This window comes from Symphalangus syndactylus, chromosome 18, assembly GCF_028878055.3.
Source record: "Symphalangus syndactylus isolate Jambi chromosome 18, NHGRI_mSymSyn1-v2.1_pri, whole genome shotgun sequence".
Classification (NCBI taxonomy): domain Eukaryota; kingdom Metazoa; phylum Chordata; class Mammalia; order Primates; family Hylobatidae; genus Symphalangus; species Symphalangus syndactylus.
This window is the reverse complement of record NC_072440.2, coordinates 46,996,693-47,021,649: the sequence shown is the minus strand read 5'-3', so window position 1 is coordinate 47,021,649 and position 24,957 is coordinate 46,996,693. Positions and strand designations below refer to the sequence as shown.

The 24,957-nt window shown below is 36.3% G+C and overlaps 1 long non-coding RNA gene across 2 annotated transcripts in view; it reads right to left on the bottom strand.

Moving 5' to 3' along the window:
• Positions 1-8,819: 8,819 nt before the first annotated feature.
• The window catches only part of LOC129467849 (uncharacterized), a 29,778-nt gene continuing 13,640 nt past the window's right edge, over positions 8,820-24,957 (bottom strand). Inside the window, exons 2-4 of one of the 2 annotated variants that reach the window (XR_010116912.1) lie at positions 24,050-24,107; positions 17,944-18,022; positions 8,820-12,468 (exon numbers count right to left, since the gene is read on the bottom strand). This is a non-coding gene — a long non-coding RNA (uncharacterized lncRNA). The remainder of the gene's footprint in view (positions 12,469-17,943; positions 18,023-24,049; positions 24,108-24,957) is intronic. The other variant, XR_008652494.2, reaches the window with a different exon arrangement.

The window sequence follows — 24,957 nt, the reverse complement described above, 5'->3', positions numbered from 1 at the left end:
AAAACTGTACGGTATCTGGAAAGAGCACAGAGTGATGCTTTAAAAAATGTGTCTGGCAGAGCCCCGTGTCTCACATCTGTAATCCTAACATTTTGAGAGGCTGAAGCAGGAGGATCACTTGAGTGCAGGAGTTTGAGACCAGCCTAGGCAACATAGCAAGGCCATGTCTGTACAAATATAATAATAATAATAACGATAAAATTTTTTTAAAAATGTATCAACTAATGCCACCCTTCTACCCCAAATCCTCTACTAGCTTCCATCTCTGAATAAAAGCCAAATCATTTAAATGGCCTTTAAGCCCCTATATAATCTGACCTCATGTTTCTACCACTGTCTGCCTTAATCACTCCATTCCAAACAGAGTGGTCTTCTGAAATTCCCAAGGATGCTCTTGCCTTAGGGACCTTCTGCTATAAGTTTCTTACCCTACATTCTAACATAGACTTTCTTATAGACTGAATGTTTGTGTCTCCCTCAAATTCATGTGCTGAAATCTTAACTTCCAATGTGATGGTATCTGGAGATTGGGCCTTTGGGAGGTAACAAGGTTAGATTAGGTCATGAGGGCAGGTCCTCATAGCAAAATTAGTACCCTTATTTAAAAAAAAGAAAAGGCAGAGACACAGGATCTCTTTCTCTATGCTCTCCGTTATGTAAGGTTTCAACCAAAAGATGGTCATCTGCAAGCCAGAAAGAGGGCTCTCAGCAGAAATGAGATCTATTGGTACCTTGATCTTGAAATCTTCAGCCTCCAGAACTATGAGAAATAAATGTTTGTTGTGAGTCACCCAGTCCATGGTAATTTGTTATAACAGCTAGAACTAAGATAGACCTTCCTCCCACCTTTGCTCAAACATCATCTTTGCAATGAAACCTTTCCTGATTACCCTGTCTTAAATTTGCCACTCACACCCCTCACATACACTCTTTTCTCTACTTCAGTTTCGTTTTTCTCCATTAAACTATTAACTATCTAAAATACTATTTTTTATGTTTTATTGATTGTCTATTTCTTTCCACCAAAATATAAGCTCCATTAAGATGGGATTTTGTTTTGTTTTGTTTGGTTCATTGCTTTATCCACAACATATAGAGAATTTCTTAATAGGTAGTAGACACTAAAACAAATAAAATGAAGAATAAAGTTTTCTGAGTGGAAAGTTGATGAAAAAGAAGTTTTAAACCACTAAAGGTTTGTTGTTGGGACAAAGTTTGCATGCATTTCAACTATTGCACTTGTCCTCCAATGTTTTCTTCCTCAATTTCAACAACAGAAATTAGCCCACAGCTATATTTTGTTTGTAAGAGAATTTCTCTCCAACTAAGAGGGCATGAATCTTGCTTGGCCACAGGTAAAAAATGAGAACACTTGGACACAGGAAGGGGAACATCACACACCGGGGCCTGTTGTGGGGTCGGGGAGGGGGTAGGGATAGCATTAGGTGATATACCTAATGTAAATGACAAGTTAACGGGTGCAGCACACCAACATGGCACATGTGTACATATGTAACAAACCTGAACGTTGTGCACATGTACCCTAGAACTTAAAGTATAATAAAAATATATATATCTAAAAAAGAAAATAATACAAACATTATACATGGGAATTATGTCACTTAGTTAAATAAAACATACATTTATTCCAAGACGAAAAAAAAAATGTAGACACATCGAATGTTACAGCTGGGAGAGGCTATAAGAAACACTACTCCAGTGGGCCTCAAACTATGTTCCCACAATAGCTAGACCAAGTTTTCCCACCATAAAATAAAGTAACGCAATATTTTATCCAATTTTCAGAAAACATAAAGCTAATAGAAAAAGTTTTCTCAATTTTTTTTCTCATAAATTTCTCTTACGGTATTGGCACTGCAATCACTTAACTAATGATATGGTTTGGCTGTGTCCCCACCCAAATCTCATCTTGAATTGTAGCTCCCATAATTCCCACTTGTTGTGAGAGGGATGAGGTGGGAGATAATTGAATCACGAAGGCTGTTTCCCCCATACTGTTCTCATGGTAGTGAATAAGTCTCATAAGATCTGATGGTTTTATAAGGAGTTTCCCCTTTCACTTGGCTCATCATTCTCTCATGCCTGCGGCCATGTAAGACATACTTTTCACCTTCCTCCATGATTATGAGGCCTCTCTAGCCACATGGAACTGTGAGTCCATTAAACCTCTTTTTCTTTATAAATTACCCAGTCTCAAGTATGTCTTAATCAGCAGGATGAAAATGGACTAATACAACTAACAAGCATTTTAAGATGTCAAAAATTAATAAACAAGAAGCAAGCAGATAGAAATAGAAAATCCTAGAAATGTTTATTGCAATAGCTGGATTTATCATAGACATGATCAAATGGTTGTAATTCTATTTTGCCTATATCTAATTACATTTTCTACTAGGGCAATTTCCCCTACTTTGTCTAAAAAAATTAAAAATAATGATTACATGGCATTCCACTAAAACTGTATAATATCTGGAAAACAGAATTCTAACTGTTGGTTCTCTAAGTTGAGACAAGTTTGAAAACATCTGATCTAGTCTAGGCCTTAATTTCACAGATACTGCAACTTACACTGAAGGGAGATGGCTGGCTCAAAGTCACATAGTGACAAATGTATATTAACTTGACAAATCTTTTCTGCTTACCTCTTTCTTCCTGATTTCAAATCTCAAGGATTCAATTTGTTTTTTTTTTAAGATCTCACCATTTACTTTATTATATGAGGAATATCTGCTCAAAAATCAGTCTATTAAATTGAGTTTCCCTGGAAGCCAACTGCTTTTCAATCTCCCAACAAGCCCACTTTTCTTATCACTATGTGTATTAGGGTTGTCAGAGAAACAGAATGAATAACTCTCTCTCTATATATATATAGAACTTTATATATATATATATATAATAACTCATATATACATATATAGAGAGATAGATAGATATTATAAATATATGTATATGTGTATATATATGTATATGTATATATATATATGTATATGTATATATATATATATATATATATATATATATATATATATATGGAGACAGAGAGATTATGAAAAATTGGCTCATGCAATTGTGAAGGATGAGAAGTTCCAAGATCTGCAGTTAACAAGCTGGAGATCTAGGAGAGTTGGTAATATAGCTCCAGTCTGAAAACCAGTGGTCTTGAGACCCAAGAAGAATTATTGTTTCTGTTCAAGTCCATAGGCAGGAAAAAAACTGATGTTCCAGCATGAAGGCAGTCAGGTAGGAGAAGTTCCCTCTTATTTAGGCTTTTCGTTATAATCAGGCCTTCAACTGATTGGATGGGACCCACCCACATTAGAGAGGGCAATCTGCTTTACTCAGTCTACCAATTTATGTTAATCTCATCCACAAATATCTTAAAGACAAGGAATAATGTTTGATCAAATATCTGGGCACCCTGTGGCCCAGTTAAATTGAACGATAAAATGAACCATCACGCTGTGTAGGTAACAAAGTCTTATTAAAAAAAAAAGGAGAGAGAGAGTTATAAAACTACTAAAAATATAAAAAGAAAGGGAGAACTTTAGCATATCTTCTCCAAGACATGGCTAAAAAGCTAGAAACCCATGGACAGTTTTCAACCCCCAAATAGGTTTCCCTTGAAAAATTTTTCCTGGAGGAATTCAGGGGAAGAAAAAAAAAACACACATAAAAGTTAGAAGACTTCTAATTTTAAAACATTCCAAATGTCTTTGTTTTTTAGAGCACTGGAAGATCTTGCAATACAAGCCCATTTCTTAAATGGCAGCAATCAATTGGATCAAGTAGCAACTACTCCCTTTATACAGGCCTAGAGTTTTCTGTTCACCCCAGTTCTCTCTGTCCTTTTCACCAGAAAATGTTAGTTTCCAAACAATACTAATTTGATCATCATTTTTATCTTACTAAAGTAGAATAGTTTTGAGTCTTCATGTCACCATCAAAATTGGGGAAAAAATAAACTAAGGTGGTAATGAATTTAAAGAATACAGTGAGAAGAATCACATTTATTTTATAAATTATATTATTATATTATATTATTATGCTTTAATATGCATACAATATGTTTCTGTGTGGAAACAACTAAAATCAGTTTTTTTTTTCATATATTAGCCCATGGCCTTACTTGAGTTTGTGATTCCTGTTTTATAGTCATGATTATTAACTCACTTCATATATAGTAATTGAAAGCTGTGGGCTTCCTGTTTGCTTTCTCGTCTAAAGACTATTACTAATACTCCTAACTCACAGTAGACACATCTCATGCCTAATGTCTCTGCAGCTTCCTTGTTCACCACCAACCCATCACACAAACACACATTAACACCACCAACTACACATTAAATGAAATAGTTGCAAATTGTTCCTTGCAGAGAAGTAGTCATTCATGGTGACATTGCCAGGCGCTTGGCCCAAGGGCACTACAACTTGAACCCACTAAGCTAGGGAGTGACCTAACTTTTTATTATGGCAACCAGACTTGCTCTGTTTTCAATTTTTGATGTTATAAGATTTTAATTTTTATATGTTTAAAATTTCAATTTTAATTTAATGAGATTGTCCAGATAATAATGAGAATAGAGGAGACAGCCAGACAGGACAAAAACAGAAAGTAAGATGAGACCACGTGGTACATAAAAAAGCTGGCTGGGCATAGTGGCTCATGCCTGCAATTCCAGCACTTTGGGAGGCTGAGGCAGGAGGATCACTTGAGCCCAGATCACGGATGCAGTGAGCTACGATTGTACCACTTACTCTAACCTGGGCAACAGAGTGAAACCTTGTCTCTGAAAACAAAACAAGAACTACTGAGAAATTCATGTTTTTTTAAAGCTTCGTCTGTGACCAAGTGATTATTCCCTTTCAGAATATAAATATTAGCCTAAATTAGATTATATAATTATATTTTTTAAAAGTTTACTTTTTTTTTTTTTCCATATCTCAAGGAACTGCCTATGCTGAGGGACTCCTAACCAAGTTGGTCTCTTGTTTCAGGTAATTTTCAACAATGACCATGTCTATTAGTCAGGGTTCTCTAGAGGGACAGAACAAATAGGATATATGTATATAGGAAAGGGAGTTTATTAAGGAGAATTGACTCAAGATCACGAGGTAAACTCCCACAATGGGCCGTCTGCAAGTTGAGGAGTGGGGAAGCCAGTGGTGGATCAGTCCCAGTCTCAAAACCTCAAAAGTATGGAAGCTGACAGTGCAGCCTTTAGTCTCTGGCCAAAGGCCTGAGAGCCCCTGGCAAACCACTGGTGTAAGTACAAGAGTCCAAAAGCTGAAGAACCTGGGGTCTGATGTTCTAGGGCAGGAAGCAACCAGCACGGGAGAAAGATGAAGACCAGAACACTCAGCAAATCAGACCCTTTCACCTTCTTCTGCCTGCTTTTATTCTAGCCATGCTGGCAGCTGATTAGATGGTGCCCTCCCAGATTGAGGGTGGATCTGCCTCTCCCAGACCACTGACTCAAATGTGAATCTCCTTTGGCAAGACACTAACAGACACACCCAGAAACAATACTTTGCATCCTTCAATCCAGTCAAGTTGACATTCAATATTAACTGTCACATCATGTAACCAGAAATCCACTAGTGTGGGTTGAATCTTTTATTCCTAAAATTGGTAAAGAATTTTTTTCAGGACTCACTCCAATTCTGAATCTAGGTTAACATCACCAAAGATGACTTTCTGATTTATGTTGGTAATTTCTAGGTGTTTGGCCATAAGCTGAGTATATCATTAGTTTCAAAACTGATATACTCATCTCCCAAATGGCATTAGTATGTCATCTTGTTCAGAAAAGTTCACTTACAGTCTGTCATAGTTCATTTTCTTTTGCTATAACTGAATACTACAAACTTGGCAATTTATAAAGAAAAGGAATGTATTCGTCACAGTTCTGGCAGCTGAGAAGTCTAAGAGCATGGTACTGGCATCTTGTGAGGGCCTTCTTGCTGCCTCATATCATGGTGAAGGGCATCGCATGAGGAGAGGGCAACAGCATGCCAACTCAAGTCTCTCTTCCTCTTCTTACAAGTTACCAGTCTCATGAGAGGGCCCCACCCTATGACATTATCTATTCCTAATTATCTCCCAAATACCCCATCTCCAAATACCATCAACATAAGATTTGGGGAATTAAGTTACCAACACATAAAATTTGGGGAACACATTCAAACCATAGCACAGTTTAATCAGTTTCTTTGGATATTGTGGCTTATAGATATACCACATTTCTGTAATCACAAAAAAAAAAAAAAAAAAAAAAAAACTTGAGCTTTATTTTCCAAGAGCCTCTGCCAGAACTTAAAGTGTGTTTCAGATTTCTTGTAACTTGAGAACTTCCTCTATAACTGGGCCGTTTTTTGTACGAACATATCTGTATATCTAGGCAATCTGTAACTCTACTGAATTCAGAGAATATCAGAAAAAGGAAACAAATGTGCATTGAGTCAATCCACAAGTTCAGTTTGAATGTGAATATTTCACTTCCTTAAAGAAAGCAGAGCTATTCTTGTCTAGCTTATTTGTTCCTTAACTTTAAGTTTAATCTGTGGCATTCTCTTCTCACATCAGTGAGAAACAAGAATCATACTATGGGTCCTGAGGGGTCTGACAAGTTGGTTCTTGCAGATTTTCTGAACTCCAAAAATTCCTTGTTATCAATTTGTAGTTTAAATTCTTTCAACATGCTTTCACCTCCTATCTTCCTGATAGCACAAAAATTAGCAAATTTTTCGTACTTTGCTTGAAATTCCTGCATAAACTGGTAAGATATGGTCACAGGCAGAAAAATTATTTACAATGTTGATCATTTCCTTTGTCATGTAATGAAATGAACCTAGCTTGGAAAATCACAGCAAAACTCGTCTGGTGAATTTGGACACTAGGCACACCAACATTCTCTTGGAACCTGAATAAACTGTTGAAAGCTTCTTTAGTCTCTTTCATCACAGTGCTCTATCTGAAAAAAGCAAAATTAATTTTTCAAAGTTTGAGCCAAGTTCTCTGCTTTCTTTCTGGCAAACACTTACTTCATTATTTTGGTCTTTAAAATATTGCTAAAATTGTCAGACTGTCTGCACTGGAAGTCAGATGGGCAGAGTTGACCTGCTGTAGAATATTTCTTTACAACCTCTAGCTCCTCTTATTTACCCTGAGCTTTTGTGCATCAATATCCTGTATGCCGCAGTGTTTGTTTGCCACAATACAATGTCACCCACTTACCCCACCCAAAATAGAGGCAACAGACAAAAGTATTGCCTCATATGCCAGTAATTTCCTATGATCTAAACAAAACCCGTTTATAAAATTCTAGACAACCTAAAATAAGCAAATATTAATACAATTTTGCCCACATTCCTATTTGATTAATGACTGAACTGTTGGCAGAAACATTATTTTATTTATTATTATTATTTATTTATTTATTTATTTTTTAGACAGAATCTCGCTCTGTCGACCAGGCTGGAGTGCAATGGCATGACCTCGGCTCACTGCAACCTCCGCCTTCCAGTTTCAAGCAATTCTCCTGCCTCAGCCTCTCAAGCAGCTGGGATTACAGTCATGCGCCACCACGCCTGGCTAATATTTCTAGAGGGGGGTTTCACCATGTTGGCCAGGCTGGTCTTGAACTCCTGACCTCAGGTGATCCGCCCATCTTGGCCTCCCAAAGTGCTGAAATTATAGGCATGAGCCACCGCGCCCTGCCAGAAATATTTTAAAGCCAGCACAGCACATCACTATTTGTGATCTAGGAATCCTAATCCCTCACTTTGAATTTTCACTGGCTCATGTCATGACCCCTCCACAGCTGTGTTATAATGTGGAAATTTATCTTTCATGTGGGTCTGACTTAGCCTTTACTTTTTTTTCTGTCTCTTACTTAAATCATGATGTTTGAATCTCATCTTTCATGTTTCTTTACTATTTTCTCTTCTGGTCTTTGCAGTTCCTGGGTTTTCCTAACTACTGGGCCAAACTCAAAGCACATTAATCCATGATTCATGATCAATCCATGATCACCTTTTGAGGTTCTATAGAGAAGATGGTATGGTTAAGATTCTAATGAGTACATATGGGAAAAATGTTGGTCAACTTTTCTTTTTTTAAGATCCCCGGCCTAGTGCGGTGGCTCACGCCTGTAATCCCAGCACTTTGGGAGGCCAAGGCGGGCAGATCACGAAGTCAGGAGATGGAGACCATCCTGGCTAACACGGTGAAACCCTGACTCTACTAAAAATACAAAAAATTAGCCGGGTGTGGTGGCGGGCACCTGTAGTCCCAGCTACTCGGGAGGCTGAGGCAGGAGAATGGCGTGAACCCAGGAGGTGGAGCTTGCAGTGAGGCGAGATGGTGCCACTGCACTCCAGCCTGGGCGACAGAGCAAGAATCCATCTCAAAAAATAAATTAATTAATTAATTGATTAATAAACAAATAAATAAATAAAAGATCCCGCCAAATAGGCAGGGTTTCTGGGCTATGAGGAAGTGAACTAATTTATTAACTGTAAGATTGACCTTTATAAGCCATGAAACAGATATCTGACCAGTTTCTTCACATGGCTTTGTAGTCATTGATCCTGTATGTCTACCTAAGCACAAGCTTTATTTTTTATTGATGCAGTTTTTATATCTGACTAAAGGAGACTATTCCTAAATACGGCACTCCAAAAGATTCAAATAATTTGGTTGCACAATCAGTTCATTCAATGATAACCAGAAAAATAGAAGAACAAGTTTTATTGTTCCTATGCAAACAACTACATTGTTATTAATATGACAGAGAGGGAGAAAAAGAGAGAAAAGAGTAAAAATTTCTGAATTCTGAGGGTCAGTGAGAACATGAAACTAAATATTGTACTAAATTATTAATTAAAGAAAGATTAAGAATAAACAGAGTGTTCAGCTTAGGTTCAGAAAGGGTGTTCAGCTTAGGTTCAGAAAGGGTGTTCGGCTTACTTCTCTTCATCATTTACAGATGGGCTTCTCAGATCTCAGCTTTGAGGTCTCATCTTGGAGGTTTCCGCTTCTGAGAACCTTTTGCTGACTTCCTTATACTGGGCTAAGTGTCCATCACATGTGCTTTTGTTGCACTCTGTTCACCCGATTAGGTACATGAGTATGTCAATTAAAACATTGTTTATGATAAGAAAAATTTGAAATGACTTAAGTGGCCAACAGAAAATAACATGGTAAATGTATGTAATGAAATGTTGTAATTAAAAATGATGGTGTCCATGTATATTCAATGGCATGAACATATGTTCATAATTAAAAACAGATTACATAGTGAAATTACATAATAAAAAACAGACTACAAGAACATAATGCACGTAATATGGTTACATTTTTATAACTACACATATATGTATAGAACATTCACTTTTTTTTATTTTAGAGATGGGATCTCACTCTTGTCACCCAGTGACATGATCATAACTCACTGCAACCTCGATCTGTTGTGCCCAAGCGGTCCTCCTCCCTCAGCCTCCTAAGTAGCTAGGATTACAGGCATGAGCCACGGTACCTGGCTTTTGCATAGAAAAAGTTCTAAAGGCTATAAATGTTACTAATAGAGGTTATCACTTAATGGCAAGACTATACATTATTTTCATATTTATTTACTAATTTTTGCATTTTTTAAAGCATGGATTTATTTTGTCTCAAAAGGAACAATAAAGGCTATTAAACACTTTCTTAGCAAAATATTGGTAATTTGAACAATAAAATGTGATGCATTAAATCTTCACAAAGATGCTTTAATACCCCTTACACCAAATGGAGCATAGTGTTTTAAAATGGAGTTTTGCAAGATTTGGGTTTTTTCTGCTTAAAAAAAGGAAATGCCTTTATTCTTCCCCTTTCTTCTGGGGAAGGCTAGATTCCAGGTAATCCTCATAAACAGACATTTAAAATTAAACCCACAGGTTTTCGAAATACTAATGGATTCTCCACTCCATTTCTCAAGGCCAGGCATGGTTTTTCTGCTTGGACACTTGGAACAAGTGTTCTGGATTGTACAGAATAGCGCTGGTACAGAGCTGACTCTGAACATGAGCCAAATTCACCTGTTTTTTTTGTTGCTGTTGTTTCTTTTTTTTTTTTTTTTTGTAATTTCAGATTATGTACCACAAACTAGAATTGGAAAACAGTTGGTTCATGGATTTTCCTAGTTAAGTTTTAAGCATTCCAGTTAGAAGCAAATTTATTGCTGTGAGTTTTTTTCTCCAGTTGTAAAGAGCTATTGATAAGTGGCTCTGAGAAGGAGAATGTACCCTAACAAGCCACGGCCCACTGGAGGCTCCACATTCAGACTTCTGCGAAAGATAGAGAAACCACAGTGTGAAAGAGGAACTGATATTTTCATACTAGTTCACTCATGAAAAGAAAAGAGAAATCCATTGTCACTGTGAAGGGAGAGTCAGGAAGCATACAGTTGGATTGTTACTCACCTATTCTTGTTGATTAAAGAATGTTTAACTCTAAGATATACATACTCAATTTAATTCTTTAAAGTTACTTTTCACAAGATAGAATACAATTCCAGATTCTAAATAAAATGATAACACTAACTGTGGGTGAAAGTGACCTGAATCTCCTAACAGTTTCCTCCTCTCCCTACATAAATAGCACGTGCTATTTGTTGAAGCCCTGCACTTGCTAATACTTTGCATCTTCAGGTCTGGAAGAGAGAAAGATGAGAAATAAAAGGGAATCGCTGTTTTTTTCAAGTTCTTCTTCTTCTTACAACCTCCACATATTCATGCCATGATTCATTTTTACTTTATATTTGCCTCGACAAATAACTCACCTTCAGTGCAACTTGCTCCTGGAGTTATTTTTCTAATAATACTTTTGCTCAAAATCTATACATATTCACCAGTCTTCTTGAGCAAAGGTGTATGCATTCATTAAGGAGGGGTAAAGGGAAATTTGGGACATTAAACAATTTTGTTTAGGTTTACTTTTGTTTTTGTTTTTCAGATAAACTTAGATGATCCTTATGTGATCTTCACAAGGCTGACTTCTTGTCATTCAAAAGGCACATTAAGTGTTATTTTTAGACATGTCTTCTCTGACTATGCAAATGAAAGTAGCCACTCTTCTATCGTAATTATTTGTGTAACATTATTTCTATGTGACATGTTTTCTCATTAATGTATTTATTTATTTATTTATTGTTTATCTTCTCTTAACAACAACAAAAATTAACTTCATGAGGGCAGGGACTTGTTGATCTTATTTAATACTCAAGAATGGCTTCAGGTATAGTAGATGCCCAATAAATTCTGAAGACTAAATGAATAACTATGTGTACAAATCCTCTTCTCCAAGAGCAGCAGTCACTTAACTAGCAGAATAGTGTTAAACAAATATTGCACATTAGATAAACAATCTTCATCTCTACCCAGTCCTGCCATACTCTTGTGGACTTAATCAATGGCAACAGGAGAACAAATGTGATTAATTAATCTCTCTTATTAACTGATGGTCCAAAAACCAGAACTCAATTATAACACAGACTGTAATAGATATATTCATCAACAGCATGTAAAATCTTGGTTCCAAAACTAAAGCTCAATAAAATGACAATATAATGTGATTTGAGTAAGCTACTGGGTTAAAATACTCCCAGTAGGTGGTCAACACAGCAAAAAAAAGTTCTGTTAAATGACAGTTCATTCTAGCAGAAGTCATATTAGAAGACATGGATTAAGCAAGGCAGGATCTTAGATCTTAATTCTGACTTATAGAAAATTATTAGATATGAACCTAAATTATAAATGTGGGTTTTTTAGAACAAAGCTTTTCTTGGCATATATGAAACTTTAATCTCTATGCCTGAAAAGTTTCATAACATAATCCTGGTTTTTAAAAATTTGACATCAGTACATTCTATCTATTAAAGGTCATTTGATTTCTTGTAAATGTAGCTCTTTTGAGTGATTGAAATAATAAGTAACACACTCAGTGATCAGTTATTTAGTGTCACACTACATTATAACAAAAGCCATTACATCCTGTGTGACAGGAAAATGGGTGGAGGACCTTGTATATCAAACTCCCAGAAATCCTTGTTTACAAGGCTGAGTTTTTATGTCATAGTGTGGGAGTCCAAAACTTTTTCAGCAGGTCATGGCTTTTTTTCTAGGAAAGTTATCTTTATAAAACACCTTGACAATTGTTTCCTTTTTGCATATATAACAAAATATCTAAAACAGACACATACTAGCATGAAAAAAATCTTATTAAATTAAAGGAAAAATTGATATTAAGTGATATCTTATGGCGGTCTTATAATGCTTTGCATACAGTAGGTACTCTGTAAGTATTTATTAGTTTAGTGAATTAGATAAAAAATTAAAGCACAAGCTTACCTGATTCTCTCCACTGTTCTAAAGACTGCATGCAGGTTCCTGAATAACAAGTGGTAGATCCTAGTGATAAGCAAATTTAAAGGTTTATTGATTATATGAATATATGAAGTTTTAAATTACAATTTCAAACTGCATTTAAACAAACTTCTTTCACTTCAGACTCTCTCTGCACCAGATTACCTCTGTGCCACCCCTCTTCCCTGCTCTGTGTCCCTGTTTCGGTAGTTCAGCTTTTTATCAGCCTCTCTCAAGTGACATAAAAGCACTGATTTATTTGTGTTCCCCTTGACCCCAGAGTTTTCACAACTGAAACAAAATTCCGGGTTTCAGAGTCCTGTTCCTGCATGGGAACATTTCATAATCCTCTCGTTCAGCTACTCAGAAAAAAATATTCATTGTCCCTTCCTTTGTGCCCTCACAGCAGGTTGTGATGCCTTTAGGTTGCGCTGATCTCCAGCTACCTCCTTCGACTTGTCTGGCTAGGCAACCAGCCCTTCCTTAACATTTCCTGCCCTTCGTCTCCATGCCCCCACCCCTGTCTCTACCACAACAATTAAAAGGAGACCTCATTGTTTATCACTGGGTTGATAAACAATCCAGTTAAAATCTGAATTTAAAGACAAGATTTCAGCTGATATTTCATGATCTTTCTCTATATACATTTTAACAAACAAGATAATTTTGAGTACCCTGAGCCATCAAGCAGTAAAATCTCAAGGGCTGCTCATTCACTCATTCTAAAGCAGAACATTCTTATGTGCTTATTTCCTCTCCTTTGTAAGTTTTGAATGTTTTAAGCATACTCTTATTGAATTCTTTTCTTCTTTAATTTTATCATCCAGCCTGGCCAACATGGCAAAACCCCGTCTCTACTAAAAATACAAAAATTAGCCAGACATGGTGGTGGGCTCCTATAGTCCCAGCTACTCAGGAGACTGAGGCAAGAGAATTGCTTGAACTCAGGAGGCAGAGGTTGCACTGAGCCGAGGCCACGCTACTGCACTCCAGCCTGGGTGACAGAGCGAGACTCCATCTTAAAAACAATAACAAACAAAAACAAAAATCACTGTATTTTTGACTAAGAGAAAAACTACAGAAGGGCATACTGTAGTAATAGCAATCACAAATTTTTTGGTCAAAATTTTCTCCACATTTTGGAAGAATTTAATTCTGCTTAACAGCAGTACATTGGATCAACGGTGTCATTCAGTGGAAAGTAGCAGCTAATTTCCATGTGTTAGCTATAGTTTTTCCCTGATCTCTTAGAGAGGTGAGTCTAATAACCTTCAAAGCATGGGCAAAATCAGATTCTTTAACAATGTTTAGTAATATGAAATTATCTTCATGTTAGCCCATGTTTACATGATACCAAACGGATCATATTTTTAAGGACTATTCCATCATCTTGAAGCAAAACAGTTTCTTTCTTAAAATGAGAAACAGCAATACACAAAAGTAATACAAAAAAGTTTATTTCATATACATACATTGAAGAGTGTATATGCTCCGAACCTCTAGTGTTAATCAAGATCGAATAATGAGTTTGATATAAAAAGTTTTTCATTTTATAGAAACATAATATTTTGGAGTTTTGGACAAGGGCCTTTCTAGCCTGGTGAATTCTTGTCACACTGGAATACATACACTGATGTTTTGAGCACAGAGTACCTTAGCACCTCTGGGAATTTCTACTAGCTGTGAGGTATGAACCAATATGATAACCAAAGTCCTTATCTCATCGAATTTACTGGAGAGAACTGGAAATAACCTGAGTTAAGGGTCATTCTGGGAGAATAACTGGTCTCCATGAAAGTGAATCGATACATAGTTCTGTATAAGAACCCCCAGGATCTCTCCTTCAAGATGATTACTGTCCTGACTTTGACTCATCCTGGTCAATTAACTCTGGGAAGTGGGAAGCCTAACTTTAGAGGGAAGTGTTGGAAAACACCCCCAAGCACCAGTACCCATAATATGAGGTCTAGGGCTTGAAAGCCGGGACAGAGGGTGACCTTGCCTGCTTTCATGTTGTAGCCCCAGATAAAGGAATGGTCACTTACGTAAGCACACAGTCAGAGCTGTGAGAGATTAGTTTGCCTGGCCAGTAGGCAGCCAAACTGAGAAAATGAAGCACTGGAAACGGGGGTTGGTTATTTTCCACTTGCTGCCACTGCCCCCTAGGTCCATTCTGGACCCTTTTCCACCCAGCTCTTTGTTGCAGGAGGACTGATCCATATAGATGGGATCCCCTTGCCCCCTGGAAGCTTAGGCCAGTGGGAGCCACTGGCAGGATATTGGAGGGCAGAAAAAGAAGATGTCAAACATTTCTTATGCCCTCCCTAGCTCCCTCTAACCCTATACACAAATTTACCCTCCCCCCATCTCAAACCACTGGCTGGCCCCTTCCACAAGGACAGCTTCTACTGGACACCCACTCCCTTTGAAGACTCTAATTCTCACTGGTAATGCTAGCTCCTTCCTTTGCACCTTGAGGTCTGGGGGTGCAAAGAGTTGGTGACTCAAGATGGTTTGCTGGTTTCCTCTTGTCTGTCTACACCTCAGTAAACATCTCCTTTATTTCATGTTACTCAAACTCCTGCTGCTGTAACTTTTAATACCTGCTGGGACATGGCTGACAGAGTGGGAGGTAAATACATATATACATGCATGCATACATATATATTTACATGCAAATGTTTATGTGTGTGACCAGAGAGACTTCATTACTAGCGAGGGAACTTTGAGTTCTACAAATAGAGCCAAAGGCCGCAGAAACTTTCCCTTGAAGGAAGTGAGAAAGGGAAGGAAGAGAGAGGAAGGGAAACAGAGATAATTTCATATTTGCCTTAGTATAATTTTTTTAGTCCTTGATGTCTGATATGTGTTTAAATATTAATAGATTCCATTTCAAATAAGGTAATGTTAGGCATGTTTTCTCATCTAAAGAATTCTAATTTTCAATTGTCCTTAAAGTAGATCTTTTAAGGTGTTAAAAAATCTAAATTAATTTAGATTTCCTAATTTCTTAATTTAAGCTATCTTAATTTAGCTAGTTAAGATCAAAAGGCAAACTTCAACAAACTATTCCCAATCAAAAGTTGGCAACCTGCTCATAATATAAGATTATTTTAAAATGTACACCTATTTAGGAATGCGTTCTGGTCCTTTAACCAACTGCGCTACCTAAAAGAAAGAATAATATATGTATATATGTTGCACACACATGCGTATAAATTTTTGACAGCATCTTAAAATTAAAAAAACAATCTGGGCGAGTATTTAAGAAATGAAATGTTTAGCATTTTTAAGAAAATCACTGAGTTATTTGTTGAAACTCTAATTTACTGTTATTGGTAACCATATAATTTCAAGGTTTATTTCCTAGCTGAATATGTTCAAGGTTATTTTATAAAAGCTTTTGAAATAAATAATCAGTTCCCACATTAGCAGTGAGAGCTGAAAAACATCATCGCTGCTGCTACTGTCATTTCTTGAGGTTTTCAAATGTCGATTTTCATTCCAAAAGCTTATAACATGATGTGCACAATGAACAGGAAACAGATGTGTCCTAGAGATTTATTTTGATATTTTGTGTATATTTACTACAAACAGACAAGAATTAAAATATCAGCGTAGTGTAAATTATCTAAAAAATGATCTTTAAAATGTTCCTAGATTGTGGGTACACAGAATTTAAAAAATATATATACAAAAAATTTCCAGATTTGGGTTTCAGTCATAGCAATTCTATTTATTATGTTGCTCTGAATTTCTTAAAACTAGGCTATCTACCTAGCCTTCCTAATGGGAATGCTGAATTCAAATATAACTATAAGTGGAACAAATTTTAAATTAATTATAAAATGTCATGCACATAATACTTATTTTTTCTGTGAGACTTTATGAACTTCATAACTTCTTATGAACTTGGTAACTTCTTAAATTTGGAAAGAGACTAAATCTTTTCAAACAATGGTGAAAGATAATATTACTTAGAAGCCTATGAACCAGTAATATAAAGTCACTAAAGGAAGAAAAAGAGAGAAATATTGCAAAGATTCATTCTAAATAGGTGAACATTTTAAAATAACCTCATCTTGTGTTTCTGCATAGACCATTGCCATATTGTGGGGATTATGTGCTGAAGGGTATGTGTGTGTGTGTATGTATACACTAACAGTCATGTGCGTGTTTTAAATGTTAGGAAACAACCAAACCGACTTTTAATTTGCTGACTTGATTGGGGACTTTCTCAGCTTTGAAATTTAGAAACAAATTTTATTTAAGATATGAAATACAATTTCTAAAATATCTTTTTCAGAAAACCATGGCTACACAATAATAATTGCCTTTATCATGTTAGAATGTTCATTAGTCTTAAATACAAAAACCATGAAACAAACCACCATCCTTCAACAATTTGAGCAAAGATAGAATGCCTAAGGAACAACATAGGTGGGCTTGAAGAGGATAGGCTGTTTTACTTCAACAACCATCAAAAAAACAAAAAAGAGCAAAAATGCATGGGTTTTGGGGTATATACATTAAGTTGAACCTTTGGCAGTAGGAATCAGGGCATTTTGTCACATAGCATTAACACATATTAGAAAATTGTGGGCCAGGTGCGGTAGTTCACAAAGTTTTTTCTAACAAATCCAACATTTGGGATTCCTAACAAATGGTTTCTATTGCTGTTTTTCCCCCACTGTGTTTAGGTTATACTTTCCTATTTCTTTGCAGTATTTTTTTGGTTGAACTGGAAATTTAAAATATTATAATATGGAAACTCTAAATCAGATTCTTCACCCTAGAGTTTATTTTTATTGTTGTCTGCTGTTCTTGTTGCTGTTGCTGCTGCTGATGATGATAATGATGATTTGTGTTTATTTAGTGACTTTCCTGGACGAATTCTATAAAGTCTTTTTGTGGCTACTGAAGTCTCTCCTTCATTAGCTTAATGGTTAATTAATAATTAAATAGAGATTTTCTTTAATATCTTAAAGAAACAATCAGTCTCCTAGCCTTTGCTGAAGGGCTCTCTCTGTGTGTTGCAAGTGCATCTTCAATGTGCCAGTGGGCATTTCACAACTCTACCTTAGCTATCGCTTCCTGATGGCACAAAGGTCAGCCAGAGGTGAGAGATTGGGATCTCAGGTCTTTCCAGGCCGTATGCACAGACCCACACTTGTACATGTTCTTCTAGACTTCTGGAACATGTAGAACCTTTCTAAAGTTCCCTATGGACATCTTTCAGATTACTTGGTCACCAACCTTGACTAGTATTGCTGCCTTAGATTGCTGTGGGGTTAAACAGTTGCCATGGATTTTTTTTTTTTTTTTGACTTGAAATATAGCTGCTTTTATAGAGCTAGCTCTAAGACAGTCCAAATAAAGACAAATCTTGAGAATGGAGCTTTTCAAGAAATTGCCTGCCCTACAGGTCAAATAGCAATAATTTTCTCAGGATGGGGTTTTACAGGAACTCCAAAGATGGCTGCTTTGTCACCTCCAATGGCTGCTAGACAGACTACTTACTGTTCTATCACCTCCAGTGGCTGCTAGACTGCTGATTTTCATGGTTCCAAGGCCATTCACCTTCAGAGCTACCACAGAGCTAGGAAGTGAGGGAAAATGGAAATACAACAAATTAAAATGTCACAGAGTTTTCTGTTTTTCAAGATTCCGCTGTTTTGCTGGATTTCTTTGTTAATTCCTGCAAGTCTTTAATTACAGAGTTCTGAAAAAGTTGATTTTGACCATTTTTGCCAATACTCTCATTGCTTTTACAGAGGAAAAAAATTTTGGAGGTTATTCCTCCACAATTCCAGAAATAGTTCTACCCTCTTGTTTGTTGTAATATTGCACAAATATGCCCACTATTGTAGTCCATACAAGATAAGTTTTTCATTAAAATATTTTAGTGAAATTAAAGTATCATTTTTATTCATAAGACTTGACTTTGATTAACACAAAGTAGAAAATTCTAATTCCTTTCCCCTAACTCCTGGTAATATAAACTACAAAACAATCTCAAAACTAAGTATTGTGGATATAATAAGGAAAATCTAAATATTGCTACTCTAGTTAGACTGAATTTATATTTAAACATTTTATACTATTTGAGTTTTTTGTTTTGCTTTGTTTTTGTTTTTGTTTTTTAGCAATGGGGACTCACTCTATCACCCAGGCTAGAGGGCAGTGGTGCAATCATACCTTACTGTAACTTCTAACCCCTGGGTTCAAGCAATCCTCTGGTCTCAGCCTCCTGAGTAGCTAAGACTACAGGTGTATGCCACCACATCTGGCTAGTTTTTAAAAAAAAATTTGTAGAGATGAGGTCTCTCTATGTTGCCTAGGCTGGTATCAAATTCCTGGTTCAAACAATCCTCCAGCCTCAACCTCCCAAAGTGCTTGGATTACAGGGTGAGACACCACACCTGGACCTGGGTTTCTTTTTATGAGAGGTGTGGGTCATAGTAAAAATAAATTATACGATCTTGTAAAACATTAATATAAATATCCAGTTATGATGTAGTCAGATGCCAGGTACACATTGTTTGTAACTTTCCAGGCCTTTTTTCTAAGCACTTTAATGCCTAACTTTGCTAAGCACTAATAATCATTCCTAGACTAATTAAATCCAATTTTTTTTTTTTTTTTGAGACTGAGTCTTGCTCTGTCTCCCAGGCTGGAGTGCAGTGGCACCATCTAGGCTCACTGCAAGCTCTGCCTCTCGGGTTCACACCATTCTCCTGCCTCAGCCTCCCAGGTAGCTGGGACTACAGGTGCCCGCCACCATGCCTGGCTAATTTTTTGTATTTCTAGTACAGACAGGGTTTCACCGTGTTAGTCAGGATGGTCTCAGTCTCCTGGCCTCGTGATCCACCTGCCTCAGCCTCCCAAAGTGCTGGGATTACAGGCATGGGCCACGGCGCCCTGCCAATCCAATGTATTTTTTTATAAATGTATAACAGATGCTTTCATTGTGTCCCAAGTCAAATGAAGACTCCAGTCAGTCTCCTTCAAACATAGGTGGGTTGGGAGGGAGTAGTTACTTTCCTCTTTTCATCACCACCACTTTGCCAGGTGTCTAGGGCCCACTTTTAAGGTGTTTTAAGTGCTGTACACTGTTGAGAGTTATGTTATCTTCAGGGATGGTCAGATGTGGATTGACTCAGGCAATAGCCAGGTCAACACAACAGCTGGCCATGGCTGATGGTGGACTTTAGGTTACTGGGTCTTAAAATAAACGATATATTTTTCTTTTTCAAATAGCAACTGATAGGCCCATGAGTAGCAAGAAGGCACTGAATGCGCACCTGAACAGCTACCAGGTGCTACCAAATGATGCTGCCGCTTTAAGTATGGTTTGGGCCATGTTTGGATGCTCTTTCCAGCCTTCTCTGCAGTCACTCTCAGTCCAGATCCCCCATTACAGGATCCACCAATTTCTCTTCATTCTCCTATCCCTTATGAGACTCTTTTTCATCCCAAAGTGTTCAGTAACATTCTGTAGCTCCTGGAGAAAAGAAAACTCACTCTTTGGCCATGTAATCCTCCATTTTTCTTTTCTTCTCAGCAGGAATTAATTTTGTTTTTAATCAATTCCAGAAAAAAAAGAGGAGGGGGAACACTAAATTATCTCTTAATATTAGGAGCTTGAGAGAAAAATGTAGTCTTAAAAAAGTTGCCTTTTTTATACCTCTTCTTTTTCTGACCTTAAGATATTTCCCTTCTGTATAATCATGTAATTGTTTAATTAATATTATTCTCATTTTACTATTAGCCTTGCTAATATTACAATTACCTATCCTATTACTTTTTATAGCTCAGATATATTTAGCCCTAATTTCACGGTAGAGTCTTAAAACTCTTGCCCTTGTTGCTCTGTGGCATATCTGGGCCCACATTGGAGGAAAAAAAACAAAAACAAAGACCTGAGCAGATCCTAATATTCACAGCCTTAATTTTGAACTTTCCAAACCTTCTGGTCCAAACCTTGCTCTACAGTGCTTCATCTTCAACTCACATTTGACTCTTCATTCTTGCTTTACCCTGGTGTCTTCACTGGTTTTTAACTCCCAGTCTGCCCCTATCCCCTTGGCTGCCTACACTTTTCTTTTCTGGGGAGCAATCAACTAGTCATGGCTATTTTTCATAAAGAGTCCCGAGTTCTCCTTCAACCATGCAGAGCCTTTAAAAGCAGTCCCTACCCCACAAAACAAAGACCTGGATGAAAATGATTTAATGGCCCCTCCATCCCAGTAATTTACTTTGCCTTCCCCTAAAAAACTTAAAATGGCCAATATTGGTGGCATAAATTTACTAATGTTTAAATACCTATTATATGTTGTTCAACTAAAGTGTTTAAAGCAATTTTGGGTACATTATAAGTTGCTTCATTTTTATCTTCTTCTAGTTTTAAAAGAATCACCAAGGATTATTCTTCAAGCCTATGCTTTCTCAGCAGAGACAAATGTCCACTTTTACAGCTTTATTCTGGTAATGCATACAATTTTATTTATTTACAATAAATAATAATACATTTATTTACAGAAGGCATTACATTAAATTTCATTGTATAAAAGTTTCACAGTATACTTCTTGCATGTGATATATTTCATCCCTTCTACTACAAAAATAAGATAAAAATCAAGCCACTTCAGAAAACAATTAAGAGAGAAAAAAACAGAATAAAAAACATGTTTGTATATGTCAGTAAGAACTGTGAAAATATTCTATGCTTATAAGAAGCCCAAATTCCCTGGTATCTTTCTAAGATCCTTTCCAATCTGGTCTCAGCTTCACTCACTTTTGTTAACTTCTATTCCAGTAACTTCATCTATTTTCATGTTACCTCTGCAAGGAATGCCCATTACCTTTTTCTCCACCTATAAAATCCCCTGCCCACTCCCTGCAAGGTTAAATTTCAGTGCCATCATCTATTTGAAAGCCTTGACTGTATTTATTCTCTATTATAGGGATCAGATGCAATTAGATCATTCTATGTATGTTGTCTCTACATAGCCTGTGAATATTCTTGAGGTTAGGGCCTAGCACTTCAACATATCTGATTTCCCAGGATCTAAGAGACTTCCCCCTGCATAGAAGTAACTTCATAAGTGTTTCAGTGCATTACATGAGCACAGATGCTGCAGAGAACAAACATTAGCAATTGACTATCATTGTATAGATTATGATCTAGGAGAGAAGATAAAAAACGGGCACATTATTGTAAAACAAGCTATGTAAGTGTTATTATTTCAGAGCCAAATAATAGACTCCCTTCCCTTGATGCATTTATTTTGTATTAAAGACAAATGGTATTTCCCCACACGTGTTCAGTGACCCAGTCCTACCACAAGAAATGCCAGTCTTCTTGGTTTGAAATACGAATTAATCATTTTTTGTTGTAATTCTGCAATTTTAGAGCCCACTTACTTTATTTAACTTTTTACAAATTGGTTAAAAGAAAATAATTAAATCAACCTGTTCAAATGATCCTAGAATTGCATAACAGCTTAAATATAATTAAGTCATATTTCAAATTAAGGGACCCAGCAATGCAGCTAAAATGTTACTGCTCATCAGTGGTTGTTATTCTGAGTCATAGAATGCCACGAATTGAACATTCCTGCCAGGGCACCACCCTGGTCCACCCTCCCCTGCTGCAGCCCTGGTGTGTCACTCATGTTGAAGTCTGCCAGTAAGTCCAAGGAAGTTTCCTATAGTGTTGAGAACTGTTCCTCACCAGGATTCTGAAGTCAAGTTATTTTTTTTTTTTTTAAGTACCAGTTGCCCAAATGTCTTTGGACAAGGTTTCTGGCACAGGCTTGTTCAGGAAATAGGGAGGGAGAAACACCTATTTTATATTTTAAGTGAAAAAACACACAGGAATATTACGTAATAACAAAAAACAAATGGTTGGCTCATGGTGAAGTTTAAGTTCCATATCACTGTGACCTTATTTTGGTCAGAGAGGAAGCAATCATAGGTTCTCAAGGTATATCAACAACAACTATTAGGATAATTTCACTAGACTGCTTAATTTAATAGGCTTAAAATGAAATATGCCAATGTTACAATTGAGGACAAAACTACTTATTTTCTGTTCCTAGTTACAAGTGAAAGAAATTAATGAACAGCAGGTTCGCCGTGGAATAACAACTGTTCTATCCATTTTTGCCTCTGCAGAACACAGCCCTGGAGCCCAATAATGCCAGAAAATTAAAAATTATTCAACTAGACTAAGTTTTCCATATGACTTAGCCCCACTGTTTTGGGGTATATTCCCCTAAGTGCTTACATAGTAAAACTTAAAAATCCAAATCTTCATAAAATCTTTGTAAAAACGGAAGCAGTTCTATACACTTCCACCTACCCCTAACACCTGAGAGTGGAGGGGATGGGGTTGGGGTAAAACCATACTTTGATGCTATCTTAAAATGTATTTAAAATCTCATATTTGACTTTTAAAAAGAAAACATGATTTAAAAATATTTCTTATAAAAATCTGTTATTTAAGCAAACAACAATTTTTAAATTATTTACTTATGAGTAAAATCAGCACCACCCCCACTACCCAGGTGGGAGTACCTTATTTATCCTGTGGCTTTGAGAACCTATAATCTTACTGCAAGAGAACCCTGGCATACATTAGACACGGAGTTCTAAACCCTCTTCTATTGCCAACCTCTTAGTGGAATGTTCTTGTCTTGTAAAAAAATTAAAAAAAAAAAAAAAAAAAAAAAACTCTGATGGCCAGCCAATTTGAAAAGCAAATCCATGTGAACGTTATAATGGGTTCTGCTGTCTTCATGCATACCCATTTTATAGAACTATCTTCAAGATAATTCCCTAATCCAAGGTAAATATTTTTAAAGCGAGGATTCCAGAAATAATAATAGGAGTTGATGGAGATATTTTTGGGCAGACATTAAAGTTCCTCTTCTGATGGCCATCAAATTTCACCACTTCCTACAGGGTCTACCACACGCAGAGCCTGCCCGGTTTCCATGGTCTGTTTAATACCAATTCTTCTATTTACAGAGAAGAATGATTCATACTAACCGAGCACTTACTTTAATCCAGGCATTGTGCTAAATGCTCAGAGGCTCGCTTCATTTAATCCCCACAGCAATCCTCAGACCAGAATTAGTACAGTATTTTCATTTCCACTTTACATTTGAGAAAACTGAGGCTTAGATAAACTTGATGACATTTCCCAAATCACACAGCTACTATATTATGGTTCCAGGACTTGAGTCCAAGCAGTGTAACTCCAGAACCTTACTTACTCTAAGTTACTTTATTCAGTGTATTAGATTAACTCCAAGAAGAATACTTTGATTTTAAGTATATGTTTTTCTTTTTGAGATTATTGGTTAATAATCTCAATTACTCTTGCCTCATTTCATAGATATCCACTTTCCAAATTCTTAATCAGTTCAGTCTCTAATCTTTCAGTGCAGCCATTCCCAACTGTTTTGGCACAGAGACCGGTTTCATGGAAGGCATTTTTTCCACAGACCAGGGGTAGGGGGAATGGCTTCAAGATGATTCAAACACATTACATTCATTGTGCACTTTATTCCTATTATAATTACATTATAATATCTAATGAAGTAATTATACAACTCACCATAATGTAGAATCAGTGGGAGCCGTGAGCCTGTTTTCCTGCAACTAGACGTTTTCATCTGGGGATAATGGGAGATAGTGACAGATCATCAGGCATTAGATTCTCATAAGAAGCGTGTGCAGTTCACAATAAGGTTCATGCTCCTACTCATGCTTCCAAACCCTTAAAGAGATTTGATCAAATCAAGTCTCATTTAAAATAGAAAATATGTAGTATAAAGTCTAGAGCTGAAACATTTGTCATCAAGTGTCTCATATCAATAACTAGTTTGCGACTCTGGGCAAGCTTCTGTCTTCTCTAAATCTTTACTCAATGACGTGTCTTTCTGTCAGTCAGAATAAAATTGGTTAAGAAAATAACTGGCTTGACATTTGTATTTGGGTTTATTGAAGTTCAGAAAATAAGCACTGATTCTAAAATTAATTCTCCAACAATAGTTATCTCTCAGTCTCTACATTTGTATTGACTAGACATATAAAATATCCATAAATATGTAAATATGTAAACATAAAATTTGTAACTTGTGAAAATTAATTGTAACAATATCACTGTTAGTGACGGTTATCACCAATAATTTGTAAGTCCTAGAGGAAATAAAAATATTAAAATTGAAATTATGTATTAGCCTCCAGAAGAAAGGTAAATTTCCCAGTAATTGTAACCTTGAACATAGTATATGTTAACCCCACTTTATTTCAATATTTTACAATTTCTTTTTGTTTTTTCTAATGAAATACATTGCAATTTGCTAAAATGCCATATATGTATTTGCATATGTAAGTATATGCTGTACATATATATGTACACATACATACATACACATATGTTTGTGTATATATAGACACACTACTATATATTTTTGAAAACTAAGCAATTTGGAGAAATATCATTGGGAAAGTACTTATTAT